Genomic DNA, 17,158 nt, shown 5'->3' with positions numbered 1-17,158 from the left:
TGTAGTGTTCTTACTGGATGGTCTCTTAAAAATATGCACTCATATATTTACTTTTAACAACAGCAAAAGCTCCCTTTCATTTAATTGAAAGGGCAATAAGTGCTCTATAAATCAACAGCAACAAATCACTTAATTTTTTTATTGCCATTGTGTTTACCCAAAGAATTCCCTTGCCCATCCAAAGTTTCGGACATGGGGACGAGTGAAATAGAAAGAAATTGGTTTCACAGCTCCATCTAAGCTTTGATACATTAAGAGCCAGATTCTAGCCCAGCCTTGATGACATCACAGGAGCATAAGAAGGAGTAAGACCAGCCCACTTGTCCCTATGCAGGTTACCCAGTCCTTGGGTCTGGACATACATGGATAAAGGTCGCTGGGAGCCTACTTACACGCCAGCAGTGAAGGAAGAGGAGAATGTGAAGAGGCTTAGTTTCCCCCTCACCCACACACTACAATCCACCACTCAGTGGAGCTGAGCCAAAGCACAGCAGGGATGCAGAGAAGTAATTTGTTGCTGGTGAAAGCCGGCAGCAAATTACTACCTCCTTTGGAAAAAGGCGAGTATTGTGACTCCCTGAGCTGCAATTCCCTACTGCCCAGGGATGTTCCTTACTATTGGCTGTATCCTTGGAACGCACTCTAGCCCTTACTTTTCTGAATGATTGCTTTCTCTGAAGAAGCGAGGAATACGTCACATCCATGCAGCAGACACAGCAACGAGAGAAATTTCGCCATCATTTGAAATCCTTGTGTGCGTTGCTGCTGCTGCTATCTGTCTGGGGTTTTCTGAGCTGCCAGGCTTCCAGCAGGGTGATTGTCAGAAGGCATCCATCTCTTGCAATATCTAATAGGCTGGGATAACACTTGCTTACAGCTTTCTCATACACATTCCTAACTGGCAGCTACACCGGCAGCATCAGGAATCAATCCCAAAGGTTTAGCAAATATTTCTTGGCGATTGTCCTTTCTCTTTAATGCATGCTATCAGCATGGCTGAGAAAAAGATGCTAAAAACAACAACAGCAAGAAACAGATATTTGTATTATTGTTAGTGAGAACCAACAGAACATTTCTCACTGACACTTCAGTGAGCAATGTCTTACTAACAGATTCTGAGATTGTAAAATCAGAAGAAACCACCATGATCATCGAGTCTGAACTCCTGCATAACACAGGCTACAGGATGTCCCTGAATTAATTCCTCTTTGAACGAGAGCATATAGTTTAGAAAAAGCATCCAGTCTTGACTTATAAGTTGCCAGTGATGGAGAATCCACCTCAAGCCTTGGTACATTGTGCCAATTGCTCTCACCATTAGAAGTTTCAGAGTAGCAGCTGTGTTAGTCTGTATTCGCAAAAAGAACAGGAGTACTTGTGGCACCTTAGAGACTAACAAATTTATTTGAGCATAAGCTTTCGTGGGCTAAAACCCACTTCATCAGATGCATAGAATGAAACATACAGTAAGAAGATATATATACATACAGAGTACATGAAAAAGTGGAAGTGGTATATACATACCAACTGTAAGAGGCTAATTAATTAGGATGAACTATTATCAGCAGGAGAAAAAAAACTTTTCTAGTGATAATCAAGATGGCCCATTTTAGACAGTTGACAAGACGGTGTGAGAATACTTAACATGGGGAAATAGATTCAATATTGATTCAATATAGATTCAATAGATCTATTCCCCCATGTTAAGTCTCACATTTTTTCACTGGAATTTTTTTTTAATAAAATATATGTTTTCAACAACAACTAAAACTTTTCATGACACAATTTCATTGATTCCTGATGAACTTTCAAAACACAAAACCCCCCAAGTTTTTTTGAATTTTATTTGTTTTGAAATTGTGGGAGAAATGACACTTCTTCATAACGTCCTTCCCTTGTTCCCCACCAGAGAATGGGTTTCTCCCACTTTACCTCATGTTTTTACTTCCTTGTGCTCATTTTGGTATTTTTAAAGAGTGGGATTTTTGTCACCAAGGAGAAAAATGTGAACTGAGATGTGCCAAAATGAACCATTGAAATTTTGGAACAATTTTTTCCCCTCAAAAATGAAAAGATTCCATGACATTTTTTTAAAAAAGATGCCATCTTCCATTGTTTCCAAAAATGTTCACCTTTCTCCAACCAGCTCTAACATTAAATAAATATCCTATGCTAAAGATGCAAATCCTATGGTGATGGGAGGATATAAGTACCAAAGTTAGATGGAAAGGAGAAATAACTAATTTTTTCAGAGCTATCTGTCAGAACTAAAGGAACCCATGAGGGGGCCTCTCCAACTCAAGTCTCGCTATCCAAAGTGAGAACCAAAGAGGTGTGCATGTTTAGTGGGGTCATCGAAGATCCAGGGTTACTGGCTTCCTACAGAAGAAATAACAAGTGATGCCTCTATGAATTCTGGCCCACGTCAATGAGTGTGCGGCAGCACAGGACTTGCAGACCAGAAGCCGTCACTTTGCTTTTCTCTACTGAAGAGGAAGAGAGGTTGTCTGAGATGTCCCAGTGGAATGACAACAAATGGTGGGAAACCCCTAAAGAGAGGAGATGGGGTTTCTCTTTATGGAGAGTAGCCAATTTAATTCAAGATGATCATCAGCCTCTGTGTGTCATCATTAAAGACGTTGAAATAAGTGATCTTAGATATTGTCTTTGTTTAAATCTTCAGAGATGTAAAACTACACATCTTCATTTCTAATGATTTGTGGAGGTATAAAAAAAATACACATACAGCACTGAGAGGAAAAAGTGGGATTAGAACATTGTGGGCCCAATTTTCCACTGCCTTGTGCCCTGTATAGCTATTCACACCTGGGCAAAGTGAGTGTAAAATGCTACCAAATCTGAGTGGCGGTGTAAACATCCACTTTGAAGCCTGCCTTTCACCATGTATAGTCAATATTCCGGTTCTCCACTGACAATCACAAGGCCTCTCTAGAGGTAATCTAACAGTTCCATTTGCTCAGACCTATATATCTGCTGAGGATTGATGGAGCTCAGGGATATCACAGGCACACGTATCTCAACTATTCCCTCTACACCAGCCTCACAGAGCAGTATAGTGTAGGCGTTGCTATGGTAGCTCTGTGATGCCAGAAGAGCCCCCTAAGCTTGGATACTCCTCCAAGGGCTGGCTATGCTGCCTTGAGGGCTGCATTTCGATGGTGAAGCAGTGCAAAGCAATCCTAATAGAACCTAGGATTGGGGCCAGATTGTTTCCTCACAATGTGAAGAGACCTCGCCTTTTGGAAAAGATATGTTTTCTCCCCACTAAAAGTGGCTGGCTAGAAACACTGTCTCTTTCTCTTTCCAAAATAAGATACTTTCTCCTAATCATCCACTCCAGTATGTCAAAGTTAATCAGATTTCTTTCTTTCTTTCTTTCTTTCTTTCTTTCTTTCTTTCTGTAAATTTTTGAGTCATAGACAAATTTAATTGAGTGATTAAGCCTGAACAGTTTTAGGATGAAACAGAACAGGAATATGACCTTGAAAGTATGAAAGGCTTATTGGTGTACTACTACGTGCCTCAAAGTGCTAAGAAAGCACGAATGCCCAAGATTGTAATAGTTTACAATGTGCACAGGATAATTCATAATACATTACAGCCTGTTTCTAATTATGAGATTCTTTAGTAGGAGCTCTGTCTCTGTTGTTCAAGTGTTTAAAAAACAATTATAAATAAAAACTAAACTGACATACTGTACAACCAGAGGAGAAATCAAGAGAGAGAAAAAGAATTGCACTGATATAAATATGATACAAGAGTCTGCAAACTGTTAAAGATAAAGCATAATAAATTATTCTTAGGTTGAGTTTGGTTTTGCAAGCTATATGTAGTATGCTATGGATTGTTTGAAGGTAAAAGCATACAGCAGACACTGTTATAGATGAAACTGGTAGCACTACCTACTATTAAGGTTATCCAGCACTTCCCATTATAAGACTGTGTTTTCAGTTGCTTTTAACTTTACCAACTTTAATCATTTGGACTAAAATTTTCCATGCTAGGTGTCTGCCTCAACCTGAATTATTATTAAGTATTATTATTAACCATTTCCAAGAATGAGATTAAGGAAAAATAAATTGCTCATTTAAAAAAAAATTCTTGAGACCTTTTCTTTGAAATGCTCTAGTGCCCCCCATGCTTTGGAGCAGGGACTTGAAGTTTGGCAGGGGATGGCGTTTTATCAGAAAGATGCCTTTGGCCATCTCAATAACAAGCTGACCAAATGTAGCCAAGTTATAAACCTTTGAAAAAAATCTCAGTTCACACATGCTCAATAGAGACTTGCTAGAGTTTCACAGTTAAAAACTCGGAAGATTCTATCCTCGCTGAGCATGTTCCAGGCTCTCACAGTTCCTAGTACTATCCATACCATGCATGCACCACCCCCAGAGAGCAACTGAGCATTTTCTATCCCCTCACAACTCCTACATCTAACTAGAATGCATGTGTACTATCCCCACAGAGCAAGCCATACAGTTGCACAGGCAACCTTAATTCTAGTATTTCTTAACTTTTCAGGGCTTGACTTTACAACCTTAATAATGATCTTTGATTCAAATTTTTTTGCTTTAAGTCAATTATTTGCCCAAGTGTACTAATAACGACTTGCCAGGCCTCCACTCTTTAATGGTCTTGCAAAACACGTACAACTAGTATCTTACTTGCATAAGTGTCAGAGCAGAGGTAGGAAGTAATCTCATGAAACCCCAAATTTGGCCTTTTCAAAATTTCATGCTTGTCAAAAGCTTATAGGAGAAGATGAATTATCAATGGAAACACAGGAGATCAACAGCTTTGATACCCACTGCTGCTACACTAGCATGTGAATGCCTCAGACTGACTCAGAAATATAGACATAAAGTGTCAGCAGGCATCAGAAGTAGAATGATCCATCACTGGCAGTGACCCTTCTAGTTACTGTCCAAAGTGGACTCATAATCATTAGCATATCATTGAATTCAACCTTTCACTTCCCTGTGCAAGTCAGGCAGACAGCAAAGTAGCTCCATCCATAAGGCTTCTCGCTCCCCTGCAATTAGGTTTCCTTATAAGAGGCTGCTACAGGCTATATTCACTGTGGGAGAGAACTGAGAATTGTACCAGAAACCCATTTTCCCTTTGGGAGAGACTGCCATAATTTTCTTCCTTAACAATATAAATGATGTTATTCTTTGCTGGAGAGGTTAGGAAACATAGTGACGGTTATTCACATCAGTGTTATTAATTATCACCAACCAAAAATACAGGGTACTCTACATTGGGGAAGAAGTATTCCCAAAAGGACATTCTTCTGCTGGCAAAGAGAAACACCCTGGAAAAAGCTGCACACAAGTCCACTGACAAAGCAATTAGAGTTTCTCTGCCTCACTTAGAAAACAGACACTGGTACAATTGACTTATTGCACATTTTGAAATAAACCAGCCAACGCACTGAAAACATAATCATCACGCTCGCGGCAAGCTGGAATTACAAATCCAGCAGAGTGCAAGGGATGGCTGAGAAATACAATGGGAATAAGATGATACTCGCTCTGCTGACACGAGATTAGATAGATGGATAGATTACTTGCAGATGATGAAGCTATGATACATCTATACCAAACATATGCTAATGAGAACATTATATTGCACCAGCACACACTAACAAGTATTCATACATACAGATGGATACATAAATGAAGAAAGAGACGAAGAAATATTTATGACCCAACCCTGGCCAGGTTAGAAGTAACACCCATTAAAGTATAGTGAGGTAAAATTTTCAAAAGCGCTTAAGTGACTTAGGAGCCTACATCCCATTTTCAAAACTGGCTTAGGTGCTTAGGAACCTAAGTCACACTGAAAGACAAATCAAACTCCCAGCAAACCAGCATCACTTCTGTTTTGCCAGGAGTAAAACTCTTCAATTTACCCTCATCTAAGTCCATATTATGGCCAGGCACTGAGGAAGCTCAGACATTACACCATCTGCATATGGCAAAATAATTCAGTTCCACATCATCAGCATAGAGAGGCTTCTGCAGCACAAACTTCTTACCATTTTCTAACCACAGCCATATGTACACATAGGACATAAGAGATGACAGAACAGAACTCTATAGAACCGCACAAGATAGAACTGTTTGGGCAGAAAAAACATTTTTGAGCTTTCTGAGAAGAAAGGCAGAAAGGAACCATTTAAGAGCAATGCCATTGACTCATGCAAGGATTTGCAGTCAAGTCAACTCACAGTCCATAGTATCAATCACCATTTTAGAGCTCTAGAGCCTTCCAAAATTGCCTGTCACAACCTTCTCAACAACTTTTCCCTAAAAGGGAACTCTAGAGACATGACATTAGCTAGATCACAAATCTCAACAGACAGTTTCTTGGGCAAGGCACAACAACCACTCGTGTGAGGAATGCTAACTCTCTGGTTTCCCTGAGAAAGCATTAATGATCATCATGAACAATGGGACGGGATGACAGCAGATGCTATAAAGGAGGAGAAAAAGCACTTTATTTTCCTCCACATCAGGTATGGGATAGAATAAATATCCCCTTCATTACACCTCAGTTGACCTCTGAATCTGTCAGCCACCATCTGTGCTTTAACCTCTAACTCCATATATTTAGTCTCTCACAGGTCATCTACCCACCAACAAGCCCCATGAGGTTGGTGCATGAAGACAAGTTTTTTTAGGAGCCATTATATGAGTTGTCATGGACAAGCAATAATCATAATATCAAACCGTCTGTAGAATTCTCCACTGCTGCACAGCACTATACCTAACTGACATTAAAAGCAATTTGGGTCCATCAGACTCCATCAGCAGACCAATGAATCAAGACCACTTGCCCTGGTGAGAACTAAAGTGAGCCCTAACTTCAGATTGGAGATGGTGATGGGCAGGCTAGGATCCTCACCTCCTGTCACCCATCCACACCAATCCACAACAATATCCTACAAATATGCAGTGATTCTAAATCATCTGGACTAGTCCATGGTTTTCACAGCAGTTAGCCAAGCTTTAACACCTTTGGTGCCTTCTCTCATTGGTTCTTTTCAATAATCAGTTAAATAAAACTTTTAATAAAAATTGAAGAGCAGTCCTTTACTTTACACTTTCTGTAAAACGTGGGGTAACAAGACTTGTTACATCCATTGTTTCTGCTTGCAATAAGTAACATTAAGTGCTATCTGGAGCTCGAGACGAGTGATTTTCAGTTAGCGTTAAATGGGAAACTGCTTATTATCAATTGTTATTAAAGGGGCATATTAGCACTAAATGCTAAATGGTATAGATAAACTTTTCCATTAAGCAAATTGATATTAAGTGGATTCAACCATAGATTGTATGCTTTACACAAGTTGAGGGTTCCTTTGCTAAAACGTAACCCTTGATAAAACTTTTCTGTCCTTTGGTTTCCAGATCTATCTGCTATCAATTATAAATATCCATTGTGTAACACAATCTTGTGTATATTATTGTACTTTAATCCTATGTCTGATATCAACATTAGAAGTTAATCACTGCCTAGATTCTTGAGTAGGTTCTTACTTTCTTTTAATCCAGACACTGATTTAAACTTCATATTTCACTAACGGTCATTATTTATATTACCAGGGATGAATTTAAAGAGCCTGATTCCCTTCTTCCTTGCACCAGTGTAAATCAGGAGTAACACTGCTGAAATCAATAGTTACACTCTGCATAAGTGAGAGGAGAATCAGGTCAAAAAAGGTTCTACTCATTTGAGAGATATTACCAGTTCTACAAGTGTAGAGGTTCTCTCTCAAAAGGCTTTAAAGCAAAGGAAGCTGTCATGGGATAAGAGGGAAGGTTCTCTCATGGATCAGTAACTGGTTACAAGATAAGAAACAAAGGTTCAGAATAAATGGTCAGTTTTCACAATGGAGAGAGGTAAATAGCAGGTCCCCCAGGGATCTGTGCTGGGAGCTGTTCAACATATTCATAAGTGGTTTGGGAAAGGGGGTAGACAGTGAGATGGTAAAGGTTTCAGAGGATACAAAATTATTTAAGGTAGCTAAGTCCACAGCAGACTGTGAAGAGTTACAAAGGGATCTCACAAAACTGAATGGCTGGGCAACAAAATGGCTGATGAAATTCAATGTTGATAAATGCCAAATAATGCACTTTGGAAAACATAATCCCAACCAATCCCCATAAAAATGATGGGGTCTAATTTAGCTGTTACCATTCAAGAAAGAGATCTTGGAATTATCGTGGCTAGTTCTCTGATAACATCTGCTCAATGTGCAGCAGCAGTCCAAAAAGCGAACAGAATGTTAGGAACCATTAGGAAAGGGCTAGATAATAAGACAGAAAATATCATATTGCCTCTATATAAATCCATTGTACACCCATAGCTTGAATACCACAGGCAGTTCTGGTTGCCCCATCTCAAAAAAGATATATTAGAATTGGAAAAGGTCCCGAGAAGGGCAACAAAAATGATTAGCGGTATGGAAAAGCTTCCATATGAGGAGAGATTAAAAAGACTGGGACTGTGCAGCTTAGAAAAGACATGACTGTGGGGATATTATAGAGGTCTATAAAATCACAGGTGGTGTGGAGAAAGTGAATAGGGAAGTGTTATTTACCCCTTCACATAACGCTTGAACCAGGGGTTACCAATGAAATTAATAGGAAACAGGTTTAAAACAAATCTAAGGAAGTACTTCTTCCTACAACGCACTGTTAACCTGTGGAACTCATTGCCAGGGGATACTGTGAAGGCCAAAATATAACTGGGTTTTAAAAAAAATTAGATATGTTCATGGACTGTAGGTCCATCAATGGCTATTAGCCATGATGGTCTGTGATGCAAACCCATGCTCTGGGTGTCCCTAAACCTCTGACTGGATGACAGCAGATGGATCACTTGATAAATTGCCCTGTTCTGTTCACATCCTCTGAATCATCTGGCACCAGTCCCTGTTGGCAGACAGGATACTGAGCTAGATGGACCATTGTTCTGACTCAGTATGGCCGTTCTTAAGTTCTTAAAGTGGTGGAAACTTTCAAAATGGAAGAAATTTTTAAGAACAATCACTGTATTAATTCAAAACTTGATTGTGTCAAGATATTTATGGTTGTTCACTGTCATCACTTGGCTGGAGTAGTTTTTGAGCTCTGACTTGGAGCAGATTTTTTAACACCTGACTATTCCTCAAATGAAGAATCTCCATGAGGAGAAGCAAGGTTTCTCAGACTGGGCCAGAATTCACAAGTCTCCACAAGAAAAGAACCAGGTTTGTTCCTATTGCTTAGCTGATATTCTGGAGCCTCCTGAAGGAGCCAATGGACACCTTAGGCTGCAGGTTGAATTCTGAACTGTCCATAAACAGGAGGAGCCATGTTTCTTAGACTGGTATTGGAATTAGAGTCTCTTGATGGAGACAGTCATGTCCCTCATCTTGGATTTGGAATTCATACATTTACGCTGCAGGGGTGACAGGTTCTCAGAGAGACTGTGTGCCAATGAAATCAGGGTGCAAACATTAATAATCTGAGATGGGGCTTTCCATTTTTCCCATCTCTAAGTTGGTTTCAATTGCTTAAAATTTATTTTTGAGTGATTTTGTGAAAGCCTCCATTTTTATATTCTGATTTATAGAAACTGCTTTGCTGGAATAAGAAGTAATTCTTCCATTCTGCAGACACGGTCTTTTCTGAATTGTCTTCGGAGGAAAGAGAAAATAACATTATAAGAAAATTTTGTGCAAAACAGCCTGTCCTGTGTTTGTGAAGTGGCAGCATGTTAGAAAACTAGTGCGACAGCTTGATGGGTTTCCATGGAAACTGCTAGACTTGAATGCACGGGTGCACAAGCAAGCTTGCCAGGTGCCTGTTATTGGGTTGGAGGAGGGAAAAATTACATTTCCATGACAGTTACAGATTAGCTGAGCAAGTACCTTTCTAAAGTGATGTACTTGCAAAAATAGATAAGCACAGTCCAGAATAAAAATGACTATTTTCTACAGCAAGCTGGGTAATTTGATACCCCGTCCCCTTGCAAATTACCAGATTGCGTTTCTGCCCACTGACTTTCACCCAAGATACCAGGGTCTTCTGTTGAGAAGTAATCTTCTGGAAAAACTCATAAACATATCATGGAGAATGAAGAAACCAAAATTGAAATGGGAAAGTTATTCTCCCCCAAAGAGAACCACACTGTCATTTTGGACATGCGTAAGTTACATAATAGAAGGAATGACAAGAAGGGCTCATTGTGAGGTCCTTTAAATTCAGACTCACTATGCTGGTTCCTGCAACTATTTCTGAAGCTCTAAACATAGCCACATCCTCAGCTGGTATTAATCAACATAGTGCCATTGAAGTCAACTTTTATGCCAATATACACTAGCTGTGGAGCAAGCCTACTATTCTTCATGGGTCACACACAGAATAGGGACCAGGCACACAATGCATTTTCAGGGTTGTATTCTCCCTTCAGTGTGTGCACACTGCAGCCCTCTGTGTTAAAACAGTGGTGAGACTAGATGTCTAAGTAAGCAGTGTGTATACAAGAATGTCATACTCAAAATCAAATAACAGAGGCAGTGAATGGCTCAGGCGACTAGTAATGGACTACTGTGGCTTTTGTTTCTTGCTCGTCAGCTTACATTTGCCCTGGATCAGTGGTACCAAGTGTTTCTGTGGACAGCAGGGTAGCTTGCAACCTCTCTCTCCTGTAGCACAGTGCAGATTACAGGATAGTTACGTTAGCATCTGCCAAGTAGACTGCAGAAGGCTGTCCACACAATAGCGTAAAAATGTAGGAAGTCCATGATCCAGCACCCACTGAAGTCAACCCATGATTTTAGTGGGCTTTGGATCAGGCCTTATGTTCTGAGGGTTTAGGGGGAATTGCTCACACCTGCAGAAAAACCCACAGAAGGGGTCCCTGAGGTCACACAGTTCCCCCCAAACCATTCCATGGGGAGGACGGCGCCACTACAAAACCCTGCAGATAACTCAAGATCCTCCACAGGTTTCCATGCACAGAGAAAGTTAGGCTGCAGTTCCAGACTTAACACTAGTGACCGGGGGACAGATGATGTGCACCCCTGACACACCCTCCCCAAGTCCTACCCCTCCTAGCCATTCCCCAAGCTTGATTCCCAGATTTGTAGAGGAACTGCCTTAGAACAAGGAGAAATGCATCTCAGAGGCTGTCAAGTCACCCTTCCTCAGGGGAAGGTGGAGATCCATGCACATTAACGATTCTCTCTTCCCCTCCCCCAACCACCTGTTTAAAGAGTTAAAGTTATATGACATGAGTATCATTCAAAGCATTGACCATTTCATTGCACAGAAATGAACAAGTGCCAAGATACCTCAAGAAAGGTTGTTAAAGGATGATTTCTAGTCCCATGTGGCAAACCCAGGTTTTTGGATAAGTCAGGCTATTAAATAAAGTCTATAAACAGACTCCACTAAATAAGATACACCAGGTGCAGGTCAGCAAAAAACGTATATGGGTATTTACATTTACATTTGTTTAAGATGGCTTGTCCCGTCCCATAAAATTAAAGTAGACAATTAGTCCTATGCAAATCCCAAAGAATAGCAACACATAACAGATAAGCCTTGTGGATGTTTGGTGTACATCCAGCTTAAGCTATGGGCCTAATCATGTATAGCAATGCTGCGCAAATATGTATATACTGGCACATAGCATTACTGGACCAGCTACATGCAAGAAGTAGCATTTAACATTGAACTGTGTATAGAATAAAAGTTATTTTAAAGAAATTACTGCATTTAATATAATCTGTTCTCCCATGTACACATGCAAATATGTCCTATTAATTTGGAAGCATACCCTCTTAGGAAGTAATCCAACTCCCACTGAAATTAATGGAAATGCTCCCATACACATGAATGGGAGTCAGACCAAGCTCTTGGCCTATGAATTTTCAAAGCAGTTTGCATACTGCTAGAGTCCTGTGGCACCTTTAAGACTAACAGATGTATTGGAGCATAAGCTTTCGTGGGTGAATGCCCACTTCGTTGGATGCATCTGTTAGTCTTAAAGGTGCCACAGGACTCTCTGTTGCTTTTTACAGATCCAGACTAACACGGCTACCCCTCTGACACAGGATACATTTTGAAAATGCACCCCTTAAAGAAATGGCTTGATTGATTTTGAACTTTAATTTAGATCTCTCTTAGGGAGCAGCCATGAGTTTTATGAAAAGTGACTGCTGAGCTGCACAATGCTGCAGGTGTTACTGCTTTTTATATTCCTCTTGTCACAGATGAGCCACCTGTGTTATTATGGAGGAGGAGAAGAGGAGGAGAGATGGCAGCAGATCTGACTACACAGAAGTACAAAATGGTCTCAAAGCTCACTAGCTTGTCCAATAGGCTGAGAATGGAACAATGTAATAGCCTCAGGAAAGACACAGGTCCATTGCAGCATGTGGTATTTTTCTACTCTTTTCTTTTACTAAACCACAGTTAAAGGATAAAATGATGAGACAAGAAGAACCTTGTACAAGTGTATTTAACATAATGGTGGAATGAGTTGGCTCAGGAGAATCCTGCATGTTCAAGCAATTTCTTTTCTGTTTTTCCCGACACTTCTGCTTCTGGCTTCCTGTAATACATAATTGATATGGAGATTAAAATATGAGTGGAGAGTAAAAAAAAAAAAAAAAGGTCAAAGTACTTGAACTCAATTATTCTTCCTTGCCTCGACCAAGTCATTAATGTTACAGTAAAGCAAAGTTGGTTACACTAAGTAAATACAACTTGAGTCTAAAGGCAAAGACAAAAGTCTCGGGTTCCTCAAGTTAACCTGCTGATGACCAGATACTATAGCACTCTTAAGGAATTGGGGGGTCTCCCAACATGTATATAAATGTGCACATTAGTGAAGTTAGGGTTCAAATTGTGACCCACCTTGCCAGCAGACTGCAGTTCTTTCAGATGAGCCTCACACCTCCATGCACACACTTCAAAAAAATAAAATAAAAACAAGCCACCGGTGGAGCACTGCAAATGCTCTTAGCAGCATAGGAATGTAAAGTTTATAAAACAATGAGTGAAATGGTATTGATTGGAGAGAGTCTTCCTCAGATGTATCTGGCTAGTCAACGTCATGGTGTAGTCCTTTTAAGTCAAAGCCTGTCAGATGTTGAAAACAGATACGTTGTCACAGTTACAGGGTTAGCTGCATCTCTGAAGCCTTTCTGGTCTGGGTGCACCCCAGAAAGACCTCATGCAACTACCTTCCCGGAGTAGAATCCCACCATTCTCCCACTCTGAGTCCAGGTATTAGGTTTCAGTACCATGTGTACTGATGCTTACCCCCCAACAGGCCCTACTCGACTCTGTCCCCGCTGTTCATCTCTTTAGCAGTTAGTGACCAGTGGTGAATGGATACAGTGATTCAATACCACCCTCTTAAAACAAGGTATTGTTTAATCTAAACAGTAGGAACAAAGCTCAGCATAAGTGAAAAGGGATTTTAAAACAAAAAGATCTACAACGCATGTCTAACTTACCTGGAGTCCTAGGCAGGCCATCTTTCTTCAGAGCCCTATATTTTAGAAATCTGAGTGTCAGTCTCAAAAAAAACCCTTCATCTCCCTTTGTTCTCCATTTTCTGGGCTTGGTTTTGGGCAGTAAGTCCAATTTGGTGAGCTCTGCTAGAGGGCAAGCCACAGCATCAAAGCGAATGGCTCTTGCATTGTCTCAAATGTTTACTTGAGAAGGCTATGTTAGAATCCACCTCCCCCTTCATGGGTGCATTTCCCAAGTAACCTGTGTGACGTTGTGCAGTCTATATGGTTTTATAAAAATATAAGATAAAAATATAAGTGAATGTAATGTAACTGGGATATGCTTCGTGCAAAAGGTCTCTTGTAAGGTATCATTACAAAGCTCATAATCTACTGAGTGTGATCATCCTATTTGTAGAAATGTACCACTCTAGTATCTAAAACTAGAAATATAAAACATAACTCTGAGGGCCTATTGTAATTATGTAAAGTGTGGGCCATTAAGGATGGTTTGGAATCTTGATGACTCCCATTGTCTGCAGATGGCTGTATTTACCTGTGAGTCTTCCTGTATATGTGTGTGCTGGCAAGTGAGTAATGAAGTCTTGCAGTGACATGTGATCATGTCACCTGAACTGGAATTCATCTTTAACCTGGTGCTTTTCCAGTGAGGGGGGGTGGAAACCCAGAGGGACAAAGGGTTCCCGCCTTATGCAAAAGATATATAAAGGGGTGGAAGAGAACAGAGAGGGGGAGGAGCCATCATGAAGAATCCCCTAGCTATCACCTGAGCTGCAACAAGAGCTGTACCAGGGGAAAGAATTGTGCCCAGGCCTGGAAGGTGTCCAGTCTGAGAAAAACTTACTGAAGCATCTCTGAGGGTGAGATTATCTGCATTCAGTTTGATTAGGCATAGATTTGCGCATTTTATTTTATTTTGCTTGTGACTTACTTTGTTCTGTCTGTTACTACTTGGAACCACTTAAATCCTACTGTCTGTATTTAATAAAATCACTTTTTATTTAGTAATTTACTCAGAGTATGTATTAATACCTGGGGGAGCAAACAACTGTGCATATCTCTCTATCAGTGTTATAGAGGGCGAACAATTTATGAGTTTGCCCTGTATAAGCTTTATGCAGGGTAAAACAGATTTATTTGGGTTTAGACCCCATTGAGAGTTCGGCATCTGAGTGCTAAAGACAAGCACACTACTGTGAGCTGTTTTCAGGTAAACTTGCAGCTTTGGGACAGGAGATTCAGACCCTGGATCTGTGTCTGGAGCCAGACGGGAGTGTCTGGCTCAGCAAGACAGGGTGCTGGAGTCCTGAGCTGGCAGGGAAAACAGGAGCAGAGGTAGTCTTTGCACATCAGGTGGCAGCTCCCAAGGGTGTTTCTGTGATCCAACCCGTCACAACCTGGTAATCAATTAGCTGAATATAGTAATCGTCACAATAACCTGATCAAGATACAGTATTCAAGAATCAATCCAGCCAGCGCAGAATCCATGACAATGTCATATTTAAAGCTTGGGTAAAGCAAAGGGCTTTTCTACAAATAGATTAAACTATCATACCTTTAGTCCAAGAGCCGAGGTGTCCAAAAAATAATTGAGAAAGAGTTACAGAACCAGGAGTAGGAATGCAAGACACTTCTGAGAAAGTCCATGGAGCTACCTTGCTGATATTTTCAGTTGTAGTAGTCTTCAGAGGACAAAACCACTTGTACTGCTGTGAACATGTATCGTCCAAATGCAGCAATTAAATGAGAATGCCATGGAACCTAATGCCGCAGTGGAGAAGCATACAGGGATTCTCAAAACAGGATCTCAACAAGGGTTACCATCAGTTTGAGCCAGATCTTGAATTCAGACACCTCACCACAGTTCCCAATCATTAGCATCAGGCCCAGTGAAAGAGTGTCATATGGAATATCTGTGGTTGCCTGACAGAAATAATCAGTCCTGTGAATAATGTGCTGACCACAGAGATGACTCTTGTCTTTGGCACAACAAGCCAACATTGTGATGAAGCGCTAGAGAGTTTCCTAGAGTCTGAAAACACTGCACTACCTTTGAAAGTGTCTGTTAGTCTTCCATGTGTTTGCTGGGTTGTGCAAGGGAACACAGGTGCCCTACCCCAAAATATCTGTTACTTCTGCAGCTATTTGGGGGGTTCTTCTGGAATGTGCATGACACACTCTGGGTCAGAGGAGCAGCTTGCTCATTCACAGATCTTTCATCCAGAAAATGGAAATTCTAGTCTGTTAATGTAACAGCTGGGAATGGTACACGTAGGGTTACCATTCGTCCGGATTTACCCGGACATGTCCTCCTTTTGTGTGCTAAAAATAGCGTCCGGGGGGAATTTGTAAAGCACTCACAATGTCCGGGATTTCCCCCTCCCCCGGCAGAGCGAGCGGCTGGGAGGGCTGCAGGAAAGTCCCGGGCTGGACTCCGGAGCAGCTTCCTCCTCCCACCCCCCCCCTCCCTGCATTCTGAGCCGGCCGGCAGCTCCTCCTCCTGCAGCCCGCTCCGGCAGCCCTGTGCAGGGCCAGGGACCGGGTTTTGTGTTGTGCAGGGGAGCTCAGCCATGTGTCCAGCTGGCACAGAGCCCAACACCCTGTTCTGAGCAGCAGGGTAAGGGGGGGCAGGAGAAGGGACAGGGAGGTTCTGGAGGGGGCAGTCAAGAAACGGGGGGGGCTTTTGGAGGGGAGTGGAGAAAGTTTTGGGCAGTCAGGGTACAGGTAGGGGGTAGGGTCCTGGGGGGCAGTTGGGGGGGGGTCTTAGGAGGGGGCAGTCAGGGGACAAGGAGCGGGGGGTAGGGGGCTGGGAGTTCTGGGGGGGAGCTGTCAGGGGGCAGGAGTGGGGAGAGGGATCGGAGCAGTCAGGGGACAGGGAGCAGAGGGGTTTAGATGGGTTGGGAGTTCTGGGGGGGCTGTCAGGGGGCAGGAGTGTGGAGAGGGATCGGAGCAGTCAGGGGACAGGGAGCAGAGGGGTTTAGATGGGTTGGGAGTTCTGGGGGGGGCTGTCAGGGGGTGGGGAGTGGTTGGATGGGGCGTGGGAGTCCCAGGGGTCTGTCTGGGGGTGGGGGTGTGGATAAGGGTTGGGGCAGTCAGGGGACAAGAGGCAAGGAGGCTTAGATAGGGAATGGAGTCCCGGGGGGCAGTTAGGGGCAGGGGTCCCAGGAGGGGGCAGTCAGGGGACAAGGAACGGGGGGAGGGTTGGGGGTTCTGGGGGGGCGGGAAGTGGGAGGGGCAGGGGCGGGGCTAGGGCGGGGCTCCTCCCGTCCTCTTTTTTGCTTGTTGAAATATGGTAACCCTAGGTACACGGATGTGGGATAAAAGTACATTTAATGTACGTGATTTCATTTTTCTGAGTGAGGCAGTGGCTGCGGTGTCCCAAAGGTAGAACCACGCCGGGTGCCAGCCTATCCCTGACAAAGGCCTTGATCCAGCGAAGCAGATAAGCATGTGCTTAACCTTCAATACATGTTCAAGTGCTTTACAAAAATAGGGACGGACTTAAGCGAATGTTTAAAGTTAACCATGTGTTTACAATTTGGCATGTGTTTAATTGCTTTGCTGAGTTGGGGCCCCAGGCAGAAGGCTTTGCCTCAG

The 17,158-nt window shown here is 42.1% G+C and overlaps 1 protein-coding gene across 2 annotated transcripts in view; it reads left to right on the top strand.

Annotated features, from left to right (window-relative positions):
• The window catches only part of CHRM2 (cholinergic receptor muscarinic 2), a 178,395-nt gene extending 163,822 nt beyond the window's left edge, over positions 1-14,573 (top strand). For both annotated transcript variants that reach the window (XR_008445636.1, XR_008445635.1), the window contains one exon: positions 12,293-14,573. The gene's annotated coding sequence lies outside the window, so the exon portion shown is untranslated. The remainder of the gene's footprint in view (positions 1-12,292) is intronic.
• Positions 14,574-17,158: the final 2,585 nt, after the last annotated feature.

Source organism: Malaclemys terrapin, chromosome 1 (genome assembly GCF_027887155.1).
Source record: "Malaclemys terrapin pileata isolate rMalTer1 chromosome 1, rMalTer1.hap1, whole genome shotgun sequence".
NCBI classification, from domain to species: domain Eukaryota; kingdom Metazoa; phylum Chordata; order Testudines; family Emydidae; genus Malaclemys; species Malaclemys terrapin.
Note: the sequence above shows the minus strand (reverse complement) of the source record. Positions and strands in the feature narration are given on the sequence as shown.